Source organism: Mustela nivalis (assembly GCF_964662115.1).
Source record: "Mustela nivalis genome assembly, chromosome: 2".
NCBI classification, from domain to species: Eukaryota; Metazoa; Chordata; class Mammalia; order Carnivora; family Mustelidae; genus Mustela; species Mustela nivalis.
Window position 1 is genome coordinate 2,005,616 of NC_139021.1, and position 26,552 is coordinate 2,032,167.

Consider the following 26,552-nt stretch of genomic DNA (forward strand, 5'->3'; position numbering starts at 1 on the left):
AGGCCACAGCTCCCGGGGACGGTGGGGCGAGGAGGAACTTCTGGGGGACCCACGACGTGGAGGCGCGGGGACCCTGGCCCAGTGCCCTCCCAGGCTGAGTGGCCTCCAGGCGTCCGGTGGTCCCTCGGCCCTGGTGCTCGGAGGGACGGTGTGAAGAGCTCTGCAAAGTTCCAGGGGACGTGCGTGGGTCACACGGTGGGGACAGCACAGGCGGGAGGCCCCGAAGCTGCAGCCGGGGGTCTGCACACGGTGTGACGAGACCCCTGGCCGCCGGCCGCTCCTGCTCTGTGTTCCTAAAAGGTGGTGTTGCAGACTCGAGGTCACATCTTCGGTGGGGCGGGTCGTCTTCCTGAGCGCTGCCCGTGGGGCTCGGGGCTCGGAGACAGCCCCGGGGCCAGGAGGGGCCGGGACGGGGACTCCGCACCTTCGGGGGGACCCGGAACGGCCTCCCGCGAGACAAACAGCCATCTGTCTCCTGGCTTTGTGTTTTTCTCGGGGCACCTCTGGTGAGAAATGGACTTACCTTCCAGCGCACGGAGGCTAAAACAAACGACGCGATTTCTCGGCTCATCTCGTGAGCGACGTCTTCTTCTTGGGAAGAGAAACATCACTGTCTCCTCCTGTTTGCTCAGCCGCGAGGGCCACGCATTTGTTCAGGTGAGTCCTCCGACAGCAGCTGTCTCCAGCCCGGCCGGCCGGCGGAGTGACCAGGGTTAGTCTACCATGCACCGGCCCCCATCTGTGCCCCGGCTGCCCTCTCGGGGCAGAGACTGGGCATCCACGCGGGGAGCAGGGATACGTCTCCGGGGGCAGACACAGCCCCAGCCTGGGGGCACTGTTCAAGCTGTATGAGGCACGAGAGATCGTCCGGTCCAGAATGATTCCCTAAACGAGCAAAGGTCTCGTGTGTGTGAGGGGTGAGACTCGAACCCACTGGGCCTCGAGCGGATCAGGTTACGGGCGGACAGTGGCCGTCTCGCCCGTCCCCTGGGATCTGCAGGGCCTGGCCAGCTCCACGGGTCACCTGGGGTTGCAGGGCTGTGCCATACAGTTGCTATGGGCACTGGGACATACTGAGAATGCATATGCCAAGCCTGTGCCAAATGTGGGCTCCGCGGGGCTCATGTTTATAGAATAAGATGGCATCAGTAGGGCTGGACGACATTTTCAGAGCGTGGTTGGGTTTCTGCATTTCTGTGGGAAAAATGTCATCAGCCCATGTGTTTGTTGGGTCGCGGGTTCCTCTGCATGAGATGGACGACTCGAATTTTGAGTGGCTTCAGCATGTGGATGACGGCAGGCATGACCGGGCCGAAGGGCAGGCCCCCTGCGTGGGCCCCCCTGCAGCTCTCGGCCCTGCAGCCTGTGGGGGCCGAAGGTGAGAGTGGCAGGCAGGCCTCGTCCAGGGCCATGACCCGGAAGTGGCCATGTCACCTGAGTTCCCCAATTGGAGGACCCAAGCAAGGTCACGTGGCACTATGGCCACACAGGGACCAACCAGGTTATTGTTGGGGGCAGGTGCCCCGCCCAAAACTGGGGAGAAGCAGAGACTGGGTACTGGGCCCGTGTCCCGCCGTGTGCGCCAGCAGCACGGTTCTGACCGACACGGACAGGCACACGCCGGGCTTCGCGGGGAGCCTCGCTCCCTCTCCCGATACCACCCTTCTCACATGCCCCGTTTCTGCGTCCCTGGCCTGTCTCATAATTAACGATCTTCACTGCACCCCGGTGACCCCCCCAGACCTGGGCTTATCCTCGGGTCCAGGGGAGGAAGTGGACGTCCAAGGGCTCTGACCGTCCATGGTCAGGCTGCAGGGCCCGGGCTCCCTGACAGCGTGCGGTCCCCGTGTCTCACACAACACGGGCAAAGGGCTTAGCCAGATCAGTTGATGTTGACTCAAAGCATGAGGTTGCCACTCTGCCTGGGGCCGTGTTCGCGTGGCCTGGAGCTGGGGCTGCCGCTGTGCAGGGCGGGCCGTGCCCTGGCGGCCGGGATGCCAACAGCCATGCTCCTACTACTCCTGGCCCGACCCTCCCCACTCCCCCCCAGCGCGGATTCAGGCTGCTTAGCTGCCCTCAGGAGATGGTCCTGGGGCTCTGCCAGCGAGGATGAGGCACGAGGACAAGGGACACACAGAGGTCCCACCTGTAGCCCTGCCTCCCGGCCAGGAGCTTGCGGGTCACCGACGGCTGGTGCCCGGAGGACGGGCTGAACTTGGCTTCCTGGTCTCTGGCAGGGAGATGGATACCAGCCTGCAACGCTCAGATCTCATGCCCCAGGGACACCCCCTGATCCCGTGATGGAATGAATCGCAGCCAGTCCCGTCCTCTGTCGCAGAACAGAAACGGGCCTGAGGGTGTGCCTGTGAAGGAGCAGGGAGCGGATCATTACGGGACTCACGATGGGCCGGGCCTGGTGGGGGGGGCACCTGAGGCCCCGCGTGAGAAGCACAGGTGTGGGGCTGGGTCTTGTCCCGGGCTCTGCTCGCACTTCCTGCGAGTGTCAGCCCCGAGTCCTCCGAGCAGCACACCTGGCCTCGAGGCTGCGTCCTGGTCGGGTCACCTCCCCTTCTTAGAGACACCGGGCCTTCACCAGAAACAATGGTGGATTCCCCAAAACCATTGCCTGTTCTTTTGCAGATTCTGGAAACTCTCCAGCCTGACCGGCCAGGTCGCCGATGGGACCCAAGCCCTCGGACGGACCCAGGTCCAACACGGTGGACTCCTCACTGTGGCGTGGCGTGGTGCGACGACCGGCGGTATGGGCTTGGATGGTCTCGCTGTGGCCACGGCACACAGAGCACTGTGTTCTGGGAGCCAAGATCGGTGCGTGGCACACGGGTCTCCTTGGAACCAGGGCCGGGCTGGGGACTTTGGGCTCTGTGGCCTTCAGGGCGCTCCGTGCCCCCTGCAGCGGGGGAAGGTGGTACCACACCTGTGTGCAGGGCGGTGGGAGAAGGGGCCCAGTGTTCCTTCCACAGGGACTCCGTGGCTTTCCAGGGTAGTGCTCGGGGTTGGGAGGTCCCATTCCCAGGTGGTCACTCTATCATCTGCCGTCCTGTGTGCTGCTCCTCGGCCCAAACCCGGGTGGACAGGGAGGAGGCTCTGGGCTCACCCTGGACCCACACTTTTTCCTAGAGGCACACCTGGCTCTGTGCTGCTCGGACACACGGCCTGGTCACCGGGGGACAGGCTGCGGCCCCCGTGGAGCCCAGACCCGTTCCCTTCCCGGGACCACCCCGGGTTGGCCTCAGGACCCGATAGGCTGGATTTCTCTTCTCCGCCAGCATGTTATTCCGTTCAGCATGGCGGGGCTTCCCCTGGGTTTACGAAATGTGGGACAATGGGCTGAAGGCCGCGCTTCCTTCTCGCACCTGCAGGAGTGGTCTGCACGCGCCCCTGCTCGGCGCTCCCTGCATGCGGGGGCTCGGGGGGCAGACTCCCCGGCCCACCTCCCCGGGGACCCAGGTTTAGGGCCTTCCTCCGGCTTGTCTCTTGTCCAAACAAGAACTCTGACAGGAACCGCGGCGATCTCCAAGGAGGCAGGCTCGTCTTCCTGTGTCCACACGGCCTACTGCCGGGGAGGGAGCAGCTGTCCTGCCGCTGAGGCCCGGCCGCGGTGACAGGAAGGCCTGCGCCCAGGCGAGCTGCGTCCCTCAGTCCTGCTCTGGTGCTCTTCCTGGCTCTGGGCCCCGGGGGATCCAAGGCTGAGAACCCCTTGGTCTCCCTGAATGGCAATCTCTGAGGCACACGGGGGGCTGGCCAGCACGGCCAGGGCGGAGCCCACGTGGAGCCGGGCTTTGGGTCCCCACCCCGCCGAGGCGTCCCTGCGTCTGTCCCTCGTACTTCTCAGCATCCCCCAGGATGGGCGCTTGGACCCTGTCGACTCCAGACCCTGCAACTTACTCACCCGGGGGCTGGGTCTGTGCAGCCCCGGGCATGGCCATGGCCTGTGGCCAGCAGCGAGCCCCCCATCGTCACACCCAGCTGGGCCCCAGCCCGTGGAGGCTTCTTGCAGGAAAACCGTGGGTATAGAAACCAGTCTTCCGTGACAGTGTATTTCTTGAGGTCTGCTGGACGCCGCCACCCCCGGAGCCCGTGCAGCGCCCCCTGGAGATGGGTGCTGCCCGCGGCCCCATTGTGCAGATGGAGATGCTGAGGCTGCCGCGGGCCCAGTCGGGTCTCCCCGAGCTCCAGCAGCAGCGCCAGGCTCTGAGCTCCGAGCACATCCTGGCACGCAGCCCCCATGCTGGACCGCCGAGCGAGTGCCTGGCTTGGGATGATGTGTGGGGACTTTACATAAGAACCCCAGACACCCCTGGACAGTTCCCAAGCGCTGGGTGCTCTCTAAGCCGCCGCATCTCCGGAGACTCCGAGACACCCTCTCCCGCCCCAGCTCTGCCCTGCGTCTCCCACACCCTCCCCTTGCTGGTTGTGCCCTGACACACCTGCTGCCTGCATCTGGGGCAGGTCCCCTCCTGGTGCCCAGGGTCTGGCTCAGAGCCCAGGGGGGGACCCAGCGCCACTCCCGCAGCGTGCACCCCTGCGTGCAAGTCCCGTCTGCCGTTTGTGCCGAAGGTCACCCCACAGCAAGAGGGCATGGCCGAGTGTGAGCTGGGACTCGGCGGGCTGTGTTCCGAAAGCAAGCCTGGAGACGCGGGAAGGGGCTCCGTCCACCCAGCAGGTAGCAGAGGGGATGGCGTTTGGGACGTGGGTCCTGGAGTCCAGACTGTGGCAGCGGGACGGAACACTCCATTTTCACCGTGGACTTTCGTATCTTCTGAATTTTGTACCAAGCACATTTGAACAGTCAGTAAAAGCTAAGATATTAAAAATTCACCAGGGCGATGCCTGCAGCTGCCCCCGCCCCAGCTTTGCCAAGCACTGGGAGCTCATCTGGGGGCCGTCAGCCATGTCCCTGTGCGGCGGTCAGGGTGGCTGTGAGGCCGGGCCCCGCCCTTCCCAGCCTGGTCCCCGCAGACCAGGCCACCTCTTCTCCCCATGCCCCGGTGTCCTCTTGTGATGATGGACCCAGAACGAGCAGGTCTGGCGTGGTTTGGGGGGACCGGGGTGGAGGCCTGGCCCTGCTCTGGGTGCCTGGTCCGGGATTCCAAAACCCCTAGAACTTGTCTTGTGACTTGGGCCTTTCTGAGCTCGCCTGTAGGATGCCGGGTGGGGGGGTCTCGTGGGTTGATTTCTTCTCCGACATCCTGTGGCCTCACCGCTACGCCCCACGACACAGCCCATGTCCCCCTGCCCAGGCCCCCAAGCAGGGCCCCTAAGCTGGGGGATGCTGACGGCTGGAGGGCCTCCAAGCCACGTGACTCAAGAAAAGGCTTTTGGTTATTCCTGAATCATCAAGTGTCATTTAATTATTAAAAAAGCAAACAGCCTTGCCACCGAGTAAGACGCGTGTGATTACACAGATCCGTGAAGACCGTAACTATCGCTCAAGAACCAATTAGCGCCTCATTAACTGTGCCGCTTACCGGGCAGAGGTCATGCGGGGCAGGGCCGTCCTCCCCACCTGCCCTCCCGAGGGGCCCCCGGCCGCCCCGCACCCCTGCGCCCCTGCCCTCAGCTGGTGCTCTCCTCCTGCTTGCCCTGTCCTTGCTCCCCGCCCCCGCGCCCCTCCTGCCCAGCTGTACGGGGCACAGCTGACAAATACAAACATTATGTATTTAAGTTGTACACGATGGTGGTTTGTTACATGCATTATACTGTGCAAGAACCCCGCGGTCCTGCTGATGGGCTCGTCTGTCCCCGGAGGAGTGACCGGTGTCCTCCCTTCCGCCGCGGCTGTGGCGAGAATGCTTCGGGGTTGCCTCCCCCCGGGTCCGGGCTCCTGGCACAACCCCGTTCGCGGCAGCCACCCCGCCCTCGCCAGGTCCCGGAGTCTGTACCCTTGACCAGCGCCTCCCGGTCATCGCAGTCCCACGCCCGCCCCTGCGGCTGGGACTCGTCTGTCCTTGGTCCCGCAGGGAGGGGGGATCTGCGGTGTGAGTCTCTGACTTTCACGGTTCCTGCAGGCCCCTCGGTGCCGTCGCAAACGGCAGGATTTTCTTCCTCTTCAAGGATGAACAACACTCCTTCCTGTGTGTGTACGCCTCGGCTTCCTCGTGCATCCGTCCGTCCGTCCGTCCGCGCACACTCCGCTTCTCGTCTAGGCTCGTGAATGGTCCCCGATGGCCCCCCCTCCCGCTCTGCCTCTCCTCTCCTCTCTCCCTCTCTCCCTCCCTCCTCCCCCCTGCATCGGAGCCTTCTGTCTCCCCATTCCTCTGTCCTCCCCCTCCTCCGTCTGTCTGCCTCCCGCCCCCAGACGTCATCGGTGCCACTGTGATGCGTGTGTGTCACGGTGCTTGCCACTTTCCGGTGATACCGGGCTCGGCGGCGTCTCACTCTTCCTGTGGGAGCGCAGTCCTCACAGCACAGAGGCCCGGCACCAGCATGCACCCGGGGCCCGGGCCGGCGGGGACAGAGCACCATCGCCCCGGAAGGACTGTGGGTGTTGGCCGCGGCTCCAGAGGCCTGACTAGGAGGGATGGGACAGCCCCCACCCTTCGGCCAGTCCTGGGACTTGGGGTCACCGCCTCCCTGTGAGGTCGAGTTTATCGAGGTGTAATTCATAGACCCTCAAAGGCGCCATGTCAAGCGGCAGTTTGACGAGTTTGACAAATACATGAGACGAGCACCAGGACCGTGAGGGCGCAGCCCCTGCTGTCACCCCAGAGCCCACGGGGGCCGGGCCGCTCTCCCCCAGCCGGCAGCGCTGTAGGGAGGACCCGTGTGCGCCGTGCGTGCCGCGGCATGTGTGGCCGCGGGCGATCCTCCGTGCCCTCGTGTGTCCCGGGGCTCAGGCTCTGCAGGTTCTGTTGTCTGACCTGCTGCCGTTTGTCCGTCCTGCGAACAGGCACTCGGGTAGTTTCCTTTTGGAGCGAGCCCTGTCGGGGTTGGAGGCTGAGATGGGGACCAGGGGTCCAGGCAGTGTGAGGGACCTGCTTGGGGACACACAGCCAGGGGGCGGCCCAGCCTATGGGCGCAGGGTTTCGTGTTCCCGGAGTCAGTCCTGGGTGCCGGGGTCACAGCTCGGCACCAACGTGGACACGCCGGCCAGCTTCTGGCGTCCTGCAAGGCTTCGGAGGGACGACTCGGGCCACATGGGTGAAGGGCAGGTGGATTTCCAGGTGGGAAGAGGCACCGGACACATTTCCAGCCCGTGCGGCCGTCGGTGGGAAGAGGCACGGACACATTTCCAGCCGTGCGGCCGTCCCTGTGTGTGCGCACCCGCACCCGCACCCGCACCCGCACGCGCACGATCCCCGCACGTGCTCACCTCGTTGCATGTGCAGCCCCTCCCGGGCCTGGAGGTTGCGGTTTGGAGTAATAATACCATTTCTCTGGCGAGGGCCCCGGAGCTCCAGCCTACCAGTCCCCGGCCTGGGCACTGCCCGCCTTCCCCGGGCCTGAGGGGGCTCTTAAAGTCAAGTCCCCTGCAGACAAGGGCTCGTCCTGGAGTGGGGACGGGGCCCCGCTGGTGGGCCGGCCGCGGTCTGCAGGGCCGGCCGTCTGCCCTCCAGCACGAGTGTGGAGCATTCCCGCGCAACGCGACGTGGGGCTAGGAGGTCCTCTGGGCGCCCTTCATGGGGCCGGAGGCGCTGGGGCAGTGCCCGCGGCTGGGCAGCAGATGGGTGAAGGGTGTGGGAGGGGCCCAGGGGTTCAGCGCAGAGAGAAAAAGATGAGCCCCCAAGTGAGGCTCTTCACCAAAATGAAAAACACAGACGCGAGTCACAACGCACATTTTGCCAAAACATAATCGAACAACAACAACAGCAACAAAATCCACCTTAAGCCCCCGGATGGCAGCCTGTGTGCGGGAGGGGCAGCCCGGAGCCGAGAGCAAAGTAGAGCCCCGCCGAGAAGGCCCTGCCTGGACCCCGCGCTCTGGACGGGGGCTCACGGGGGTCTCTGTGCCCGGCTGGGGGGCGGAGGGAGAGGACGGAGCCGTGCTGGGACACGGAGGTGCAGGACTGGTGTCCTGCCTGTCAGCGTCACTCGGCTGTCTCGGCTGCTCAGGACAGGGCTGGGCAGCCCTTAGCCTGGGGGCGGGTGGTTCTCCTGGAGGCCAGGGCCGTGCCCTTGGTCCCGACTGCTTCATCCTTTCGCTCTGCCACGTTCTCTGCAGACGCCGGACGTGTACAGATCTGAGTCCAGGCGGCTGTCTGCTGAAGTCCGGGGACGCAGAAGCACCCTCCTGCCCCTCAGGGGAGTTCTAGGGAGGCTCCTGAGCAGGTGGGGGGCTGCCTGAAGGTGGCGGCCTGGAGCGAAGTCTAAGCAGTGGGGAGGAAGGGCTGCGCAGAGGGAACCAGGCGGGGAGGGAGTCCAGGGCTAGGGACTGAGACTCCACCTCTCCAGATGCGCCCGACACCCCGAGGAACCTGCCTCATCACAGCCGGGTGAGCACTGGAAGACGGGAGGCCCGAGAGCTCCGAGCGGGGACCGTTGCTGTTCCCACTTTGCTTCCCTGGGTGGGGGCTGCGAGGAGGGCTCGCTCCCCCCCGCACCCTCTCTGCAACTGCCTGCGTCCTCCGGCTCGGGCCTCCGGTCTACCCATCTTGCCTCCTGCAAGAGGCAGCGGCCCGGCTGACCCATGCTGGGGCAGGGGTGCGGCAGCCTCGGCCGACTGTCTGAGCTGCCTCCTTGTGGGGTGTCCTGCCTTCCTGCTTGCCGTGCTTGGACCCACTCCCCATCTGCCCCTGCCCCAAGTCCTCAGCTGCTCCCCAGCCCTACGGAATAGAGGCTGAGCTCCTTTGCATGGCATGGGAGGCACTCCGGGGTCTGGCCCTCGTACGTACCTCCAGCTCGGTACCCGCCCTGCCCCCTGGAACCCCGGCCGCTAGCAGGGCCCCGCGGCTTGTTGTTCTCACACAGATGCACAGAACAAGGAGAGTTTACTCCTGAGCCTTTGCACTGCAGTTCCATTGCTCGAGCGTCTTTTGTCCCAACTGGAAAACTCCTATCCACCCTTCAAAACCCTACAGCGACACGTTGGCAGCATTCTCTGACGCCCTCGGACAGGACAGAACTCTCACCCCGTGTTCAGACGGCTCCTCTTCGGTTGTTCCAGTACTCTCATTTTTGCTTACTTGCATCTCTCCGCCATCAGGTCAGGAGCTTCTAGAAAGCAAAGCCTGTGTCTTGAACACCTGCATTTCCTTGGCCCCAGGCCCTTTGATCAGCATAAACCCGCGCCACACAGACAAGCGGAGGAAGAAAGCAAAGAGGCCCTCGTGGCCTTGTGCGGGGACTGTCCTCCCTGCAAATCTGGGGCAGGAGGGAATACGCTGCCTGTCAAGGTCGCTCAGCACGCCAGCCCCCTCCATTCACACGGACGCCATTTCAGAGGGCATGACAGTGTGTCTCGGGAGCCCCTGCCAACTCGGTGGCCCGCCAGGTTCAGGCAAGACAGATACTCAAACTAGGTCAGAACCCCGGCTTGCCTGCCTCGTTCACAGGAGCACACGCCGGGGACGGAGAGAGTTAAGCTCACGTGAGATGATCTATCCATTTGGCTAATGAGACTTCAGTAAACCGCTTCATGCCGCAGCTCCACGGAGCAAGAGGAATCTCGGTGGGCTTTGCCGGGAAGTACTGTTGGCGTTGGAGGTGCCCAGGTGGGGTGGGGGATGGAGCGGCTGGCACAGGGGCCGCCACGCCTCTACCCCGTCACCCCAGGCCCATGCTCCTTATGCACACACCCTGGCTTCCTTCGTGGCACGCACCATGCAGGCTCTGAGGACACTGGTGAGGCCACCCTGCCCCTGCCCTCTGGGGCTTAAGGCCCACAGTGGAGGGAGCCACGGAGAGCGGGACCACAGCCCACACAGGGCCCCGGAGCCCTTCACACACACGAGCCCACGGGATGCGCTTGTCACCCATCCCATACACCAGGAGACAAGCACAGAGTGGCTCAGCCACTGGCCCAAAGGCACACAGCAGGGGGTGGAGCCCCGGGACCCCCCAACTGGTGCTGGTGAGGCTGCACGTGTGTCTGTCCATCCTACTGCCTCTCGAGTGCACTGCTCAGTCGGGACTGTGGTGCTAAGTGTTCTCAGGGGGAACCAGCACGCCTCCTGGTTTAGGCCTGGGAGGGTCTGGGGATATCTGGACCGAGAGTCAGAGGCGATTAGGAGTTGGCCCCCAGAAGCGCATGGAGTGGAGGTCACAGCAGGTGCAAAGGCCCTGAGTCAGGAGGGGTAAGAGCATGAAGGGTGAGCCGGGCTGAGATGGGGGTGGGTGACCCACAGAAGGAGGGTCTGGGGAGGCCGAGGTTTGCACGTTGGAGGGACGTCCCTCTGCAGAAGGGCAGGGGTGATGTCCCACTTATCTCTCCCCCTCTGGGAAGCCCACCCAGGTGTCTCCCTCTCTTCACAGGAGAGGGGCAGAGGGCTGCCAAGGTGACCTTTGGTGGCTTTGTCGCCCCTCTGTTCCCGTCTCCTCCCCGGACTTTTCCCCAGCCGTCCGCGCGGTATTTTGGATGGAGTGCAGGTCAGACGGCCCAGGGGCAAACCCACACCCTAACACTTTCTCCGTGATTCTGCTCAGAGGGCTCCACCTCTGCAGAGGGCCAGGCAGGAGGGCATGTGTGGACCTGGGACGCAGCAGGCAGGAGGGCATGTGTGGACCCGGGACGTGGCTCTGAGACCTACCTTCTCCTCCTTCAGGCTCAAGGAGTGTTGGGGAAATCACAGGGATTCTGTGGCCGGGGTGGACCAGGAAGCACCCAGATGCCTGGGGACCGTGACCTCTGAAGGCAACACTTTGGTGTCCAAGCCTGGGGGCAGCCCCGGCGCAGGCCCAAAAGCCCGCCTGCTTGGCCCCTGACCCACCGCATAGCTCCAGCGAGGTCACTGGGCCTCCTGGGCCGAGGGTCCTGGTCTGAGAAGTGACAAAAAATAATTACTGGTTCCCACATTCTCTGCTTATTGTGTCCTATTGTCATGGCCCGTGAGTCCCACATGCTGATGCCTTGGTCCCTTACCAGAGAGAGGCGTTGTCAACATCTAGGCCTTCCAGGTAGGGAAACAGAGGCACAGAGAGTGAAGAACGGGCCCAGGGTCACACAGCTGGCAAAGGCGGGGCTCCGCCTCAGACTTGGGCGATCTGGTTTCCTGGTGCTCGGAAAACGGGATCAGAAAGTTCTCTCAGCAGGAGGCCGAGGCCGTCTGCGTCTTCCCCTCCGCGGCCGTGGGCCGGGCCTCAGCCATTCGTTCCCCCGTGTGTTCGTTCATCGAGTCCTGGCCCCGGCCGGGTCCCCGGGCGCTGTGATCCCGGCCGTGACGTTGAAACGAGCAGCCTGACGGGTACTTGCTGCTGGACCAGTGTGAGCACACCGCAGGGCCCCGGCTGGTACGGAGCCTCCCCCCAGCCCAGACCGTCTCCACGCGGCCACCTCGATGGCTGACCTTGAGGGGTGACCCAGATCTTCTTCACCAGGTTTCGGGGCCTGCCGCCGTGACATTTCAAGGGGTGTTGTTAGGTCTGCCCATTGATGGCCACGGCTAAGGAGGCCCCACGGGTGGGAAATGGCCACCTGATCCCACACCCATGCCCCGCCATGCCCCATGGATGGGGTCTGTCACCTTGCCAAGATGGCCACCCCCACCTTGCCTGGCCCTCCGCCGACATGAGCAACCTGAAGTACCCAAGGGCAGCCTTGGTTTGCAATTCCATGGGACACTTCCCATGCCCACCTGCGAGCACCAGAACGTCCAAGTCCGCAGAGCCTGGAGCCGTAGGGAGAGACATGCAAATGCCTGGTTGGGCACAGGGAGTGGGGCATGGGCTGTCCCGTTGGCTCCCTGGTTCCCAGGTATCTTCCTGGGAACCAGGGGCATTGCCAGGGTCTCGCGTGTAGTCCAAACATTACACTGTGGTGGGGGCAGCACCCCGTCTGCTGGAGAAGTGTCTCCGACAGCTGGCTCCCGTGCTCTGTGAACTTGCAGCTTCTGGGCGGTCAGCGTGGGATGTGGCCAGAGGTCCCTGTGGTCATGGGCCTGCCCCCTACCTCCCTGCTGGAAAGTGGGCTTGCTGGCCTGTTGTGATGGTGGGAGGAGGACCGAGCCCGTGGGCCGAAAGCTTGGGCACCCTCCGTGCCATAGGCTGAAGTCTGGTAGGCAGGAAGCCCAGCCCATGCCCAGAATCTCCACTTGTGAAATGACGTGCAGACCCTTTCGTCCGGGACCCAGTGTGGTCCATTTGCCGCTGTGTGGCCGTCTGGTCCCCTCGAGGGATGAGCTGTATGCTGCCGGCGGGTACGTGCGGGCTGGGCAGCCGCGTGGGTAAGTGGGAGCTCACGCTGTTGGCTCATGGGGTGCCTCCTTCTCAGCCTCTGTGGGCATCCATTCAAATGTCCTCCAGTCAGTGTAGGGGTGACAGTGGCTGGGTCTGGCTAACTACGCCTGGTCGGATCAGCCATGCACCAGGTGTCTCCACTGCAGACACGCTCCGAGGGCATGGGTGTGCAACACCACGAGCTTCAGGCTTCATGTCCTCTCCCGCTTGCCTGTCCACGTGAACCTGACTCTCTCACCCTTGCCAAGTTTAGTCGCTTGGACTCCTGACCCACCCGCTAGACCACTGCTCCCTGCCCGTGGTCTGTGCGCCTTCCAAACTTAGGACAACTCCCTTGGCCCAGTGTGGAGGAGCAGGTGCACGGCCCAGAGCTCAGCCGCGCGGGTGGCCTTCCTTCTCCACTATCTTTTGCTGTCACCCGGAGGAGGGTGGAGGGAGCTTGTCCCACACACTAGCCATGGGCTGAGCTTTGGACTCTCCCTCCTCCTTCAGAGGGTCCTCTGGGATGCCCTCTGCAGCCATGTGAGTGAACTGAGGATGACGGGCCCCGAGGTCTGGGCTACTTGCTCAGGAAGCTTCTTGGGTGAGGTCCCAGGTGTACACACCTGGACTGGATTTTGCCGGGACCTGCGTCTCTTGCTGTGTCTGGCCACAGGTCCCAGAGCTGTCACCTCCAAACATATAGGGTCTCCCTCATCATGGGGCTCATGTGTCAGGCTGCCAGCATGACAGCTAACCCACTCCTGCTCAAAGCCCGGGTCCTGAATCCAGATTCTCTGCAGGGATTTGGCGCCAACTCTGAAGCAGGGCAGTGAGGACCTGCTGGCTTTGATTTCTAGTTTCCTTCCTTTATGATCTGCTAGACCATTTTTATGATTTCTATTCTTTTAAATTTTTCAGGGTTTGTTTTAAGGCCCCAAATATGTCTATCTTGGTGAATGTTCCACGGGCCCTTGAGAAGAGCGTTCCATCAATGTTAATTAGACCTCGTCGGGGGATAGTGTTGTTCGGCCTAATATATCCTCACTGGTTTCCCGTCTGCCTGTTCTTCCAATTACAGGGAGAGAAGAGCCACCATTTCTCCCCGGAACTGTGGGTTTCACCTTCCAGTTCCACCGCTTTGCTCATGTATTTTGAGGGTGTTGTTAGGCGCGTACATGTTTGAACTGGCCCCTTTATCACTATGTTGTGTTCCTCTTTAGCTCTGATAGTAGTCCTCCTTCTGGATATACTTGGTGTAAACTCAGCTAATTCAGCTTTCTTCCCATCAGTGACTGCATGGTGTCTTCCTCCATCCTTTTTCTTTTCCTGCATCTGTATTTTAATACTGGAACTTGGCCTCTTATAGGCAGAATATAGCTGATTTTTGCTTTTTTAAAGATCCAATCTGATTCTCTGCTTTTTCACTGCCATGTTTCGACTCTTCACAGGGAAGCCTGTGACCAAGATGGTTGGATGCAAACCTGCCATCGTGCTCTCTACTGTTCATTCCACTTCTGCTTTGTTTCCCTTCTCTTTCTGCCTTTTCTGAATTTAATTGAGCGCAGTTTATGATTTTATTTTATCTTCTCTGTTGGCTTATTCTTTATTTCTCTTTAAAAAATACTAGTGGTTTCCCTAGGGCTGACAATGTACATTTTCAAGAAATCTGAGTCTACCCTTGAGCGCACAATCCTTACGTGAATGATGTGACTCTCCACGTGATGCAAAGCTCTGAGGACAAGATATTCCCAGTCGCCTCCGCCCGTCTTTCCTGCCCTTGTCCTGTGTTCTACTTTTATGTGTTCTGTAAACACACAGAACATTGTTACTTTGTTTTCTCAGGCTGCTTCCTTTTAGGACAAGGGTCTGCGGCCCGTTTTTGCCAACAAGGGCTTCTCAACACACTGCCGCGCCTTTGGTCTCCCTCGGTCCTACTTTCATACTTCCATCTTCACTGGTGCTGGGCTGTTATCATGGACCAGGTGTCCCCAAATCCTAAATATTTACTCTCTGTCCCTTTAAGAAGTTTGCCTACCTCTGCTTTAGATCAGTCATAACTAAAGGAAAAAAAGCATTTTACTTTACCTTCATTAGTTTCATTTCCAACAATGCTCTTTATTTCTTTCTGGAAATGTGTGTTTCTGACTTATTTGTGCCTCTTGCCTGAAAGAGCTCCACAGACTTCGTGGAGACTAGGTCTGTCAGCAATGAATTCCCCCAGGTTTTGTTTGTCTGAGAAAGTCTCAAGTCCTTGTTCATTTGTGTTATGAACCTGATGCATTTTTATCATAGAAAATTCCAAAGTTGTTTACCATGAAAAGGGCGCCACATAAGGAATGTGCAAATAATCCTCTCCGGCTTAGCAGGACCCGGCTCTGGGCCCATCTTCAGCAACACCCTGGCCAATCCTCCTAAAAACCCCATGTCATCTGCAATGCAACTTGAGACTGTGTCCGTAACAGATAATAGCTTCAAACCATTAAGGATAGTCATTTAAAAATCTTAAGAAATTAGCTATATCACATATGAAAAATTAACAATACTCTGTTAATATTATTAATACCCTGTTAATATTATTCAAGCAAGGTTTGAAATTCCTTAATTACTGCATAAAGGCATGCCATTTTGGAAAGGTTTCTCCGAAAGACCTGGGGGTTGATAGGCTTTCCTTCAGCACTTGGAAGGCGTCTCCAGTGGTCCTCTCATGCACGTGGTGAAAAGTCGCCATGATTTGTGCCTTCCTGCTGCTGAAGGTGACACCTTTTCTCCCCCACCCATGCTGCCTTTAAGATTTTCTGGTTGTTGGTATCCGGAAGTTTGAATATTTGGGGGGAGGAGAAGAGTAGTTTGTTCTGCTTGGTGTCCTCAGAGCTTCTCCAGTCTGTGATTTGTGTCTTTGACTATTAAATATTTCTGGGCCGTTGTGTCCCACATACTTCTTCTTGCCTGCCCTCTGTGGCCTCACGCTCTTCCAATTATGCGTGTGTTAGACCACTTGATGTTTTCCTATATGGCTCCCGGGCGCTCTGTTCTGTCCTCCCCCTCCCCCAGCTTCTTTTTCCTCTTTGTGTTTCCAGTTGGATAATTTCTGTAGATACGGATACATTTTCAGGTTCACTGGTTCTTTTCTCTGCTGGGTCAAGTCTCCTTTAGAGGCTATCAGAAGCACTCTTCCCCTCTGTGACAGTTTTCCATTCCTGGCGTTTCGATTAGAATTCCCTGCTGTCTGCTGAAATCACTCACCTGAGTTAGCATGTTGTGCACCTTTTCTATGAGAGCCCTGAACACATTAATCATAGTTATTTCAATTTCCCTGACGGAGGGTTCCACCCTCTGTGTCATATCTGAGTCTGGTTCTGAGAGCCGCTGTGTCTCTTGGGGATGAACCACGTCCTGCCTTTTTGCGTGGCTCACAGGTTCTGTTGGAAGGTGGACGCCTGGTTTAGGACAGAAGATGCAGAGGTAGATATGTTTATGCTTGCACGTGAGCCCGCCTTTGCTTCCTGCGCCAGCAGGAAGGTCTCTGAGTGGGGTCAGGAGCTGGGCTGGCTCTGAGGTTTTAGGGGGTGACTGCCCTCCACGCTCCGACTGCAGACCCCGGGGTGTGGGCTGCCCGTGGACTCCTGCTCATTCCCTAGTAATTCTGGTTGGAGCATATGTTCTTGCTCACTCCCTGGGCTGAGGATTGTATTTTAATATTTTCCTCTTTAATTGTTTGAGAGTGGCAATGGTTTCCATCAGTGCCAATTTCTTTGGGGGAGGGGCTTTTCCTCCCATAGATTAAGCCTTTTTCTTCCCCCATGGGGTGATGGGACGGATGGGTCTGAGCAGACCTTCAGAGTGGCTGGTGTTCTCTTCCTCCAGGTGAACCTTGGAAAGTTTTCCCAGGAAGGTCACAGGTCTTCCTTGTAAGCTCCTGGTGAGTTTGAGGGGGGAAATTCTGTGGGAAGATATGACACTCTCTACATTCAGAGCCCCCGGGGCTCGCCCTTACAGCGAAACCCACACTCGGTCCTCAACAGCCTAGTAACACTTGGCCGGCTTACATCGTGTCTGCCGCTCTTGGGTCCTATCTCTCCTCGCAGCTGCCTCCTTTCCCAGATCTCGAGTTACTTGATTTTCTTGTGACATCCATTTTCTGGTGCGTCCAGCAGAGGCCATTAACACCTTCCAGCATTTGTCTTTTGTAAGAGTGAGTGATGCCTTTCCTGCTCTCTCCATCCCTGAGCTGGATTCAGAAGTCCCCAGGAGTCAATCAACGATGAAATGATCTAGAAAATGAAAACACCAAGGTAAAAGCTTATGACTTAGAGATATGACGAAGGCCACCAGGAGCATCCCATCCCGAAGTGGTTGGAAGTGGTTGTCTCGGGGGACATGTCTGGGGGGGCGTCCCGGTGGAGGGTGTCTGTTTTTATTCTGTGTCCCTCTGTGCTTTTCTGTGAAGAGTCCGTCACACACTCGTGTTGGTGTGCTTAGGGACCAGTTACACTCGCACTCACACTCACGCCCCTGCAGGAGCCGCTAGAGAGGTACCAGGCGGGTCAGGCTGGTCCCTGCAGTGGCATCAAGGAAAGGAGGGCTTGGGGAGAGGAGGGGGGTCAACACCAAAGAACAGATTTGCTCTGACGAGCTCTGCTGGCCTGGAAGTTTGCAAGTCCTCCAAGTCTCGCTCTATCGATTCTTATTTTTCCAAATGACAATATGAATTTAAGAAGGGATCATAACTCCGGGTCTTCCAGCAGCCCATGGAATATTAACAGGCAACTCTCGGGCTTAGTTACTTGACATCAAACTGAGGAACAGCATTGACTGGGAGGGGTTCTGGAGATTGAGTCCTGTGGGGTGTCGCCTGATGCTACTAAAGAGTAATTTTGTGGCCAGTCAAATTAGAACATTTGCTAAAACAGAAGGAAGAATTCTTGGCTGCAGGACTTCTCAGAGCTTTGAATCGCTCTATCTGCTGTAACTCTCAAAGGAGTCACATAGTCTGTTTTGTCTGGAATTCCCTCTTTTGGGTTGTCCCCTGATTTGGTCACCCTAAGCCTTGGTTCTCCATAAAGTGGGTCTTAAATGCCTTTTGCGATTGTGGTAGGGCAGTAAAAAGTGGGGAAGCCGGTGGGCGAAGCCAGGCCTGAGCATTCCCCAGGCCCTGGCGCTGGGCCGGTTGCCTGCCCGGCCAGCAGGGATGGGCTATGGCCGCCTCCCTTCCTCTCCTTAAAGGAGGTCCCTTGTGGGGACCCGTGGAGGCCGGCGTCCCTGCTGCAGCGGAACACGTAGGCGGCTCATGGGTCCATAGGAGTCTGGAGCCGCAGGCAAGTCACCACCCTGTGCTGGGCCTGTGGGAACCACTGACTTCTGGTCCACACCTGCCCTCCCAGGCAGACACCTCGGGATCGGAGGACCGAAGTCGGTCTGAGGAACTGGTTCTGGGAGCTCAGTGCTCAGCTCTGAGCACTTCGGGACAGTTTCCCGACTCTGGCCTTGCTCCCGGGTGAGGGTGGGTCGCATTCTTTGTCCCCCCAGTGACAATATAACGAGCCACGGGGGCCAGCGCACCAAGCCTGCCAGTCGTGTCTGCCCTGTACCTGCATCATGAATCCTGTCTGCTCGGGGGTCCAGCCTCGGCTGCAGGAGCCAAGCGAGGGATGGGAGATGCCGCAAAGGAAGGTGTTCAGAGGCCAGAGATCTGTGGCCGCCCTGCTGGCCGTCCTGGGGACGGTGGCTTCGTCCACATTCCGAGTGGAGGGAAGGCTGGGCAACCAAGAGTGAAACTATACTGAGCAGGCGCCCTACCAAGCCCGGAACATTCTCTACCTCATTGAGTTCCCCCGAGTGGCACCCCTCAAGCTACTAGAAAGGACGCAGACCATGCTGATTGGGTTAGAGACCCTCCCTGCCTTCCCCAGGGCACCCCGGAGTGCCGACTTGGAGTGTGGGGTGTGCACTTTGGATAAGACAACTCCATCCTTGCCCGGCAGCCTCTATCCTATGCCTGAGGCTGGAAGCTTACGGACAGCACAGCCTGGTGCCCGGGCCACACATGGCCCGACGTCCCCTGATGTCCATCACAGCAGGTGTGGGCCAACTTTATCAGTCACGGTCTCCATGGCAGACAGCAGTGGGGGTTTGGCCCAAGGGCTGTCACCTGCGGTCTCTGCCGTGGGGCTGCCACCGCACCATCTGCCTAGTGGTCAAAGCCGCCGCACTGACGTTGGTCTCCTTCTACTCACCCAACCACAGATGGGGTGTGGGTCCCAGCACTTCCCTACCAGCACCCTTCCTGCGCGCAGGGCGAGGACGTGGGGCGGGGTGGCCTACCGCGGGCTGCCGCGTTCGCTCCCTCCGTCCTCTGTCCGAGCTGGGTCCTCCCCGCGTGGACCTGGAGGCCTCTGCCACCCAGCCGGCTGCCGCGGGAGCCGGATTCCACTGCCTGCTGGAGGCGAGCACATCAGAGCGTTGCGGACAAGGGAAGGAAGCTGCAGCCATTCCTGCACATTCCGGGGTTCGGGGACAGTCGCTCTGAGGCCCTGCCAGCCCCCGACTTCTTAACATCTGCCTTCGCTGCCAGCTGCGCCTCTCGCCTACGGGAGCGTTACGGTGACGTTTCAATGGAGATCTTCTGCTCTCGGCTTCCTTCTGCCTTCAGTCCCGGGAATCCTTCCGTGAGGAGGCTCTGTCCCTCCCCCCCCGCTGACTCATCTATCCAACGTTTATTTACGCAGGTTCTGATTCGCGGGCCAACGTCCTGCCTTCAGCTCCGGGTTCCTTTGTCACTCAGACAGCTCAGCTGCGGCCCCGGGACCTCTTTCCGGGTTCGCCTCTGTTCTCAGTCGGTGCCCGTTGGTCACGTCTCATCCGTATCCCGCTCCCTTGAACACTCGCCTCCTGGCGCCACAACACGCCCAGGGCGCATCTCACGTGCCCTCCGCTCCGGCTCCGGAATGATCCATCTGCGGATGTTGGCGGTGGTGCTTAGAAACCACGGTCGGGCCTGGGTGTGCTCACGTGGCGGGGGTTCCCAGGGGCGGTGCCGGGATGCAGCACCCGCATCAAACCCCGTGCGCCTACCTTTCCGTCTCTAGTCCTGTGTGCACCTGCATGTGTCTACCAGAAAGTAAATCTCAGCCCGTGCGCCCCACTGACCGCGAACCTGCCCTGTGGGGTGACTCTGGCCTTCCTCTCCTGCTTGTTGCTAACCTGCCCCGGTTACCCACATCCGCCGCTGTCCAACCAGGTACCACCAGAGCACGGAGTTTATGTGGGTTTTCGCACCACTAGTCTTACAGCACCGAGTGAAACCATCACAGCTTGCACTGAGCTGCTGCAGGGGGCGGTTATGTCTCCCACCTGTGATGGGTTAGATGCACCTGTTGCTGCTGCTTTCCGTCCCGGGGCTCCCGACGCTGCTCACTTACTTTTGTCTTGTGGTGCCGTCGAGTTCACTCTTGGTGACCCACACTTCCGTGTGGTTTCCACCATCACTCGTTCGGAACGGCTCCCCGCCCGCCTGCCTCGTCCCACCGAGCCCGCCTGCCTCGTCCCACCAAGCCCGCCTGCCTCGTCCCACCGAGCCCGCCTGCCCAGCCCTCTGCCCTTCCCCAGCCCCCACAGCGGCTTGTTCCCTAGTTCCGTCCTTCCAGATTGTCCTATAAATGGAGTCACAGCGTCTGGAGGCTTTGGGTCCGGCCGCTGTCACCGAGCCAAGTGCATCGGAGAGTCGGTATGGCGGCGTAAGCGGGCCGCGAGCCCTTTCCGCGGCTGACCAGGGGTCCACTCTCCGGACGTGCCAGGCCGTTTGTCCACAAGATGCCTGCACGGAGCTCGGGGGATGCCCTTGGGGCTGATTATGCATAAATCTCCCAGCAGCATTTCTGTTCACGTGGACATGACTTTCCACTTCATCGGGGAACCACCTGGAATTTTCGGAGCGGGGTCATGCAGGGTCACAAGAGCCTGTTTAACTGGGTAAGAAACCGTCAGACCCTCTCCCAAAGCCGCCACCCCACTTTGCGCGCCCCCCGGCAACGAGCAGGGTTCCTGCTGCCCCACGTCTTCCCAGGCTTGGTGGTGTCAGGTTTTCTTGTTTCGTTGCGGTTTTGAGTTGGCCTGTCCGTAAGGACCGGCACTGACCGGCATCTTCTCCGGGCTCTTTCGCCATCCGTGTGTCTTCTTGGGTGAGGTATCTGTTTTCACCTTTTGTCCACTTTTCAAGCTGGATTTTATTGTTGCGCCTTGTGCCTCTGGCCAGCTGGGGCGGGTCCACTGTGCTCTGCGGGAGCACAGAAACCCTCTCCTCGGAGCTCTGGGGTGTGGGGGAGCTCTTCTCTGGCCTGGGCTGCTTCCTTTGCATGAGAAAGAATGTTCCGTCTATTTGCTCCGGGGGAGCCTCTGCGGGTCCTAGGAGCCCTGTCTCTGGGCGGCTCTTTCCTGGGTCCCCCCACACCCCAGGCTCTGTTTCCTCATCACAGGGGTCCAGAGCTCTGCCTGGGCTCCCTCTCTGAACCTGACGCTCGCTCACAGCGGTAGGCCCAGCCTTGCTCATTCCCGTCTCTGGGGTTCACAGTGCTCCATTCCCTGGTGTCTGATACCTTGAGAACAACTCGGCTTGACTGTTTTTGTATCGTTCTAGGAGGTCCCGTCCCTGCATCCTGGCAAGTCCTGGGTGCATCTCTGCCAAGGGCTCTACTGTTTGCAAAACACATCACGTACAATGTTCCCACTGATGGTCACAGCGACCAGAGGTCAGCACCATGTCCCCCAGTTTACAGCTGTAAACATTGCAGTGCGGGGGACAAAGGTGACTTAGCTCAGAGTTCAGAGGTCAGAGGTCCTGCCCCAGATGGTGTCAAAGCTCTGGCTTCCTGCTGCTAGGGTTAGCGACTTTTCCAAATTCAGCTAGGGGTGCTGGCTCCAGCATGCGGGGGCTGGGGGGATGTGAGGGGCACAGAGAGGCTCGTGGATGGGGTAGGACACGACCTGAGACCAGAATGCGGGACCTTGGGGATAAAAGAGGAACAGGGACTCTACCTTACAGGCCAAGGCAGCCAAGCTGAAGTATGAGGTCCAGGGGAAGAGGGGCGTCCCAGGGGGCTCACTGCCGGGCGACACCATGTGCTGTCTGGTTTCTGTGACAAGTGCTTAGACAGAGTCTCTCTGAGTCCAGGACCGGTGACCCTGGAAAGAACCGTGGGCATTTTCTAGTTCTGCACTCTACCGGCCTGTGACAGGCGGGGAAACTGAGTCAGGAGGCTGGTGGGCCCGGGGAGCTGCCGTCAGGGCTGGGCCTTGCTCCCTTCTTCACAGAGCAGCTTTTTTTTTTTTTTTCTAAAGCTTTCTCTTCCCGTTTATTTATTTTTGCCCTCAGCTTGGGCATTTTGTGCTGTTCATATCTAATTACACACAGCCTCGGGTTCTTCCGTTATCTTCGGGCGCGTGTTTATTTTAGACTAGAAGCGGCGAGCAGGAGGGGACCTTAAACTGTGGAAATACGGCGATCAGCCATGGGGCCCGGAGCCCGCGAGGCACGAAGCACGGCCGCCCGCAGCAAAGCACAGGGCTCCCCGCGCCCCTGGCCAAGCCCGCGATGGAACTAGGGTCTCCATGCTGCCGCCAGCCTGTGGTTTGGGGAATCCCCCAGCACCCACCTCGGCGTAACGACCAACGCACGTCGTCTCTGGGCTCCTCTCGGGTCCCCGCTCCCGTGTCAGAGCACACAGTGGCGTCGTATGATCAGGGCGAGGCTGGAGCTGGGGAGGCAGCTCTCAGGACCCGCCCGGGATGGCTCCGTCTGCCGGCATGAGAACCACTGTCCATCCCCAGACCCCACGCCCGAGCACCTGTGCTCGCCAGAGCCGTGGCTCTGGGTAACGGACCTGCGGGGTACATGGCCCTGCAGCAGCCGTCAGGGCTTGCCCACGGGTCTGTTGACGTCTGTGCTCTGCGGGGTCTGGCTGCGGTCTGCCCCATGAGTCCTTCATTCTAGAAACGGCGGCTGCCACGCCCCCCTTCTGTGGCAGAAACACAGACACCAAACCACGCTGTGCAACACTTCTAAACCTCTTCCTCCGATGTATGTGTCTGCGGCACGCCGGCCCCGGCTGCGGCCACAGCCGGGCTCCCGAGCCTTCAGTGAGGCATCCCGGGTCGCTGGCAGAGGGGGGGTTGCTCCGATGTCTTCTATCTTTCTGCTGGCGCTGCTTCCTTGTGCATCACCGCGTGCATCTGGGTGACCTTCTCCAGCCACGCGGCATGCGGGGAAGGCACTCTGGGTGGGACAGCCGCGGCACCCTCGGAGTCCTTAAATGTCACCAAACAGCGCCCCGAGGCGGCTGCACGGACCCCCGCCCCCGTTTTCCTAAGGGCTGACATCCTGAGCCTCACAGACTGTCCGGCGCGCAGGTGTTGAAGGGCGAGTTCCTCTGGTTTTAATTGCATTTCCCTGACTAAGGGTGAGGCTGAACACTTGAAAGTGTATTTATTGGCCACCCGCGTGTCATTTTGTGTGGGCTGCTGTGCGCCGGGCCCCCCACCTGTCCCTGCTTCCGGGCTGCCTGGCTCTTCCCCGCCGACGGGGGGGCGTCCGCTCTGTCCCCCAGCCCGTCTTCCTCGGCCGCACGCACTGCACATGATCTTTTCCTGTATTTTTCCTTTGTTTGCGGATTTTTTGCTGTAGAAGACGTTTCAATTTTAATTGAGTCAAAGCGACTATTGAAGGTCATGGGCTTTTTGTGTCTGGTTTAATTAATCCTTTCCCATCTCAAGCTTATGCCGAGCTGATCTAATATTGTCTCCTGAAAGTTTACTTCTTCGCGTTAGGGATTTACTCCCCCGGGATTTATTTCTGCGCGTGGCATGAAGTAAGGACCTCGTTTTGTTTTATTATGGGGCACCAGTGGTCACCACATCCTTTAATCCGTGTTTGGACTGCTCCATATTGAATCCGGCCCCTCCTCTGACGTTTCCCGGGTTCTGCGCGGCAAACCTACCCACTCCGAGGTCCCCCTTCATCCCGGGACCCCCCCCCCCCCACCATCCTGTGTCCTGCTTCCATCTCAGCGTCAGGGACAAGCCAACTCGGCTCTTGTCACTCTTTAAGCATCGACATCTGAGCAGACAAGCTGAGCTTCCAAATCTTGGCTGTTACAGACGCTTCGTTTTTCCTTAATAATTTCCTGATTCTCTAGTAAGTTCCATAAAACACCCTACTGAAATTTGATTGGAACATAATGACTTTAAAGACTATTTGGGGGGAAATTCACACCCTAACAGGATTGACTCTTCTTGTTAACGGACTCGGCGTAAGTGGAAGTCACTGGCTGTGCCCCGGGGAATCTGGGGGTCTCTCCCCTCCCGGAACAGGCACATGGCACTTTCTGTTCTTGGGGAGGTGGAATCCCATGACAGCCACTGGGCATGAGTAGCAGTGACCTGGGGCACTTCTGGGTCCGCAGCACAGTGGCCTCCAATCTGGGAGATGCCGTCTGCTCTGCAGCCCAGGGCTGCCCAGCACCCCACGTGGGCAGGGAGTGTGGGAGTGACACCCAGTGGTATGCGGTGCCGGCTGACGTGGGCCGTGTTAAGTTTTCTAGAATTCTGCGAGCTGGTTTTTTTCACGGAAACGAGGCCGGATTGTCCTGTTGGGTTCTCTGGAGGGGCTGGTCTCTTCTAGGAAGACCGCTGTGCTGCTGCAAACATGGGCAGTTTTGTCTGATTCTTCCCGATTTTTACTCTGCTTTCTGTTTCTCCTCTCGTTGTCTTGGCAAGTGCAAGTGGGAATGGTGACGTGACCCGTGTCCTCCCTTGCTGGACATGGGGGTTTTACCACTGAGTCTGTTGTCTACTGTAGGCTTGTAACGGACCTTCACTACTCCTAGTCATCCTATTTCTTACTTTTAAAAGTTGTTTCTACTCAATAACAGATGAGAATTTCACTTTTGCGTCCTATGTGATACTCCCTGCTGTGCGATATCTATCAGAATTTCTGACCTTGAATTACCCTTGCATTCCTGAACTCAAGCCTATTACATCCCATTAAACAAGCCTCATAAACTACTAAGGTAACGTCTCCCTTTCCCCTTATCCCTGACGGTTTGCACAACAAAAAGATTGCCTTCATGAGATGAAACTTCTCACTGCTGGGTCCAAATTATTTAATGATTATTGGTTCATTCAAGTGATCTGTTTCCTCAGTTACTTTTGATGTTTATGGTGAATGTGTTAGGGTCCCGGGGCTGTCGTAACAAATGACCACAAACCAGAGGGCACGGTTTCCAACAAGAGAAATGGATTCCTCCAATCCTGCCGGAGGCTTGGGGAGAAGCCGCCCCGCTCCCCTCCCCTGCTTCTGGTGACACCGGTGACCCCAGGCATCCTGTGACTCGTAGATCTCCTGCCCGGACCTCTGTCCGCCTGCACTGGCGCGTGCGGTGTTTCCCGTGCATCTTTCCTGCTCTAACCGAGAACGAGCTCGTTTGAACCAATGTCGGCAAAGATCCTGTTTCCAGACAAGGTGGCGTTCTGAGGGTCGGTATTTGGAATTTGGGGAATACTGCGTAGTGCAGCACGGTGGGTGTGATGACCTGCTAGCCTGCCCCTCGCCTGGACGGGGTCCTTATTGCCAGAGCTGGGAGACGAGCCGGACCCAGAGACCTAATCAGGGCTTGCTTGCTGGGCGCAGCCATGGTGGTGCTGGTCACAGGACGGTCTCCTGGACATGGCGGGTGTGGGATATTCTCACGATCAGTGCCTGTGGGAGGTGAGGGAACGGGGCTGGGCCGAGGGGGCAGGCTGGCGGCCGTGCAGTCAAAGCAAAGGCGTCTGCTGGTGTGAAGCGTGTGTGGGTCTAGGGTGGCCCTTTAGCACTGGTCCACATCGGAGCAGGAGGATGAGGCCCTTGGCTTGTCTCTGGGTGCGAGCCAGCCCAGCAAGGGGCCTGACCTGGAGGGGGACAGCTCCCTCCGGCCAAGGGCAATTCTGGGAGGGACTTGGCAGTGAGCATCTCTGCCCAACACTGCTTGTGGCTGAGGGATGGGTCACCCTGGGCCTGAAGCCGGCATTTGGGCACTGGGCTGGTGTCACCAGGAGGAGCCCCGTGCCTGTCTTGGAATGTTCCTGCCACGTGTTGGGGTCCTGGCCCCATAGGCTCTTGCGTGGCCCCAAAGACAGCCCATCTGGCTGATGTCGTCTGATAGGAGTGGGGCCCACGGTGGTCAATCCTTTCCTCCACGTGGTCGTTATCGGTGGGGGCCAGCCCCCAAGGCGCATACGCTGGCACCGGGCTTGGAGAAAGAGCAGTTACAGGGGTGATTTAGTCAATGCGGGGGTCACCAGGGCGGCCTGAATCCAGGGTGACTCGTGTCCTCATAGGAAGGGGGGCTTGGATGCGCGCACTCGCACACACAGAAGGTGGCGGGAAGATGGGGCAGACGGCCGTCCACAGCAAGGCGGGGGACCTGGCCTGTCCCCCTCGAGCCGACCCGGCTGACGCCCTGGCCCTCCACCTTCTGGACGGTGGGGCCGCCCGGGTCAGTGTGTAAGACGCTCGGTCCATGTGGTGCTCGGGCACAGCAGTCCCAGGAAGCTCCCCCACCTCTTGTCCTGCTAACCGTCGCGTGCCGACAGTGCTGGGAGCTGTCAGGCCCATGTCACGGAGAAGGGCTCTGAGGCCGGGAAACACTGAGTGACCCAGCACGGCCGGCTGATTGCCGCCGGCTCCCAACCAAGTACTGATGTCAGCCAAACCTTCCCGATGTCTGCAAACTCCCCACGCTGCAGGTGGGCGCTGGTCCGCCGGGTCACATCCTGTGGAGGCGCCCTTCCCGGGGCGCCCGACGCCCTTGGGTGGGGACGGCAGGGTCAGACTTTGAGCCAGCGAGGCCCCAGCTCTGCCCACTGTTTGTCCCAGTCTGTCCCAGCGCGGCGGCGGCCTCCGAGGGGTCTCAGGAAGTGTGAGCTGCCCTGCACTTGCTCGATGGTAGTGACCACAGTAGCCTATACACACGCCTCGTTCCCTCCCCCGCAGGCATCCGGAAGGCTCCGCACGGTGAAACCGGCCGTTCCGAAGCTCTTTATTCTTCGCCTGTGTTCCCGAGTTTTCCACGAGAAGCGCCAATAGCTTGTCTGACAAGAATAAGAAACAAAGCAACAAAAGGCGCCATTAAATGACATTATTGCCTAATATTTAGCTTCTTAAGCCAATTAAGGTTTGCGTGTTCCCG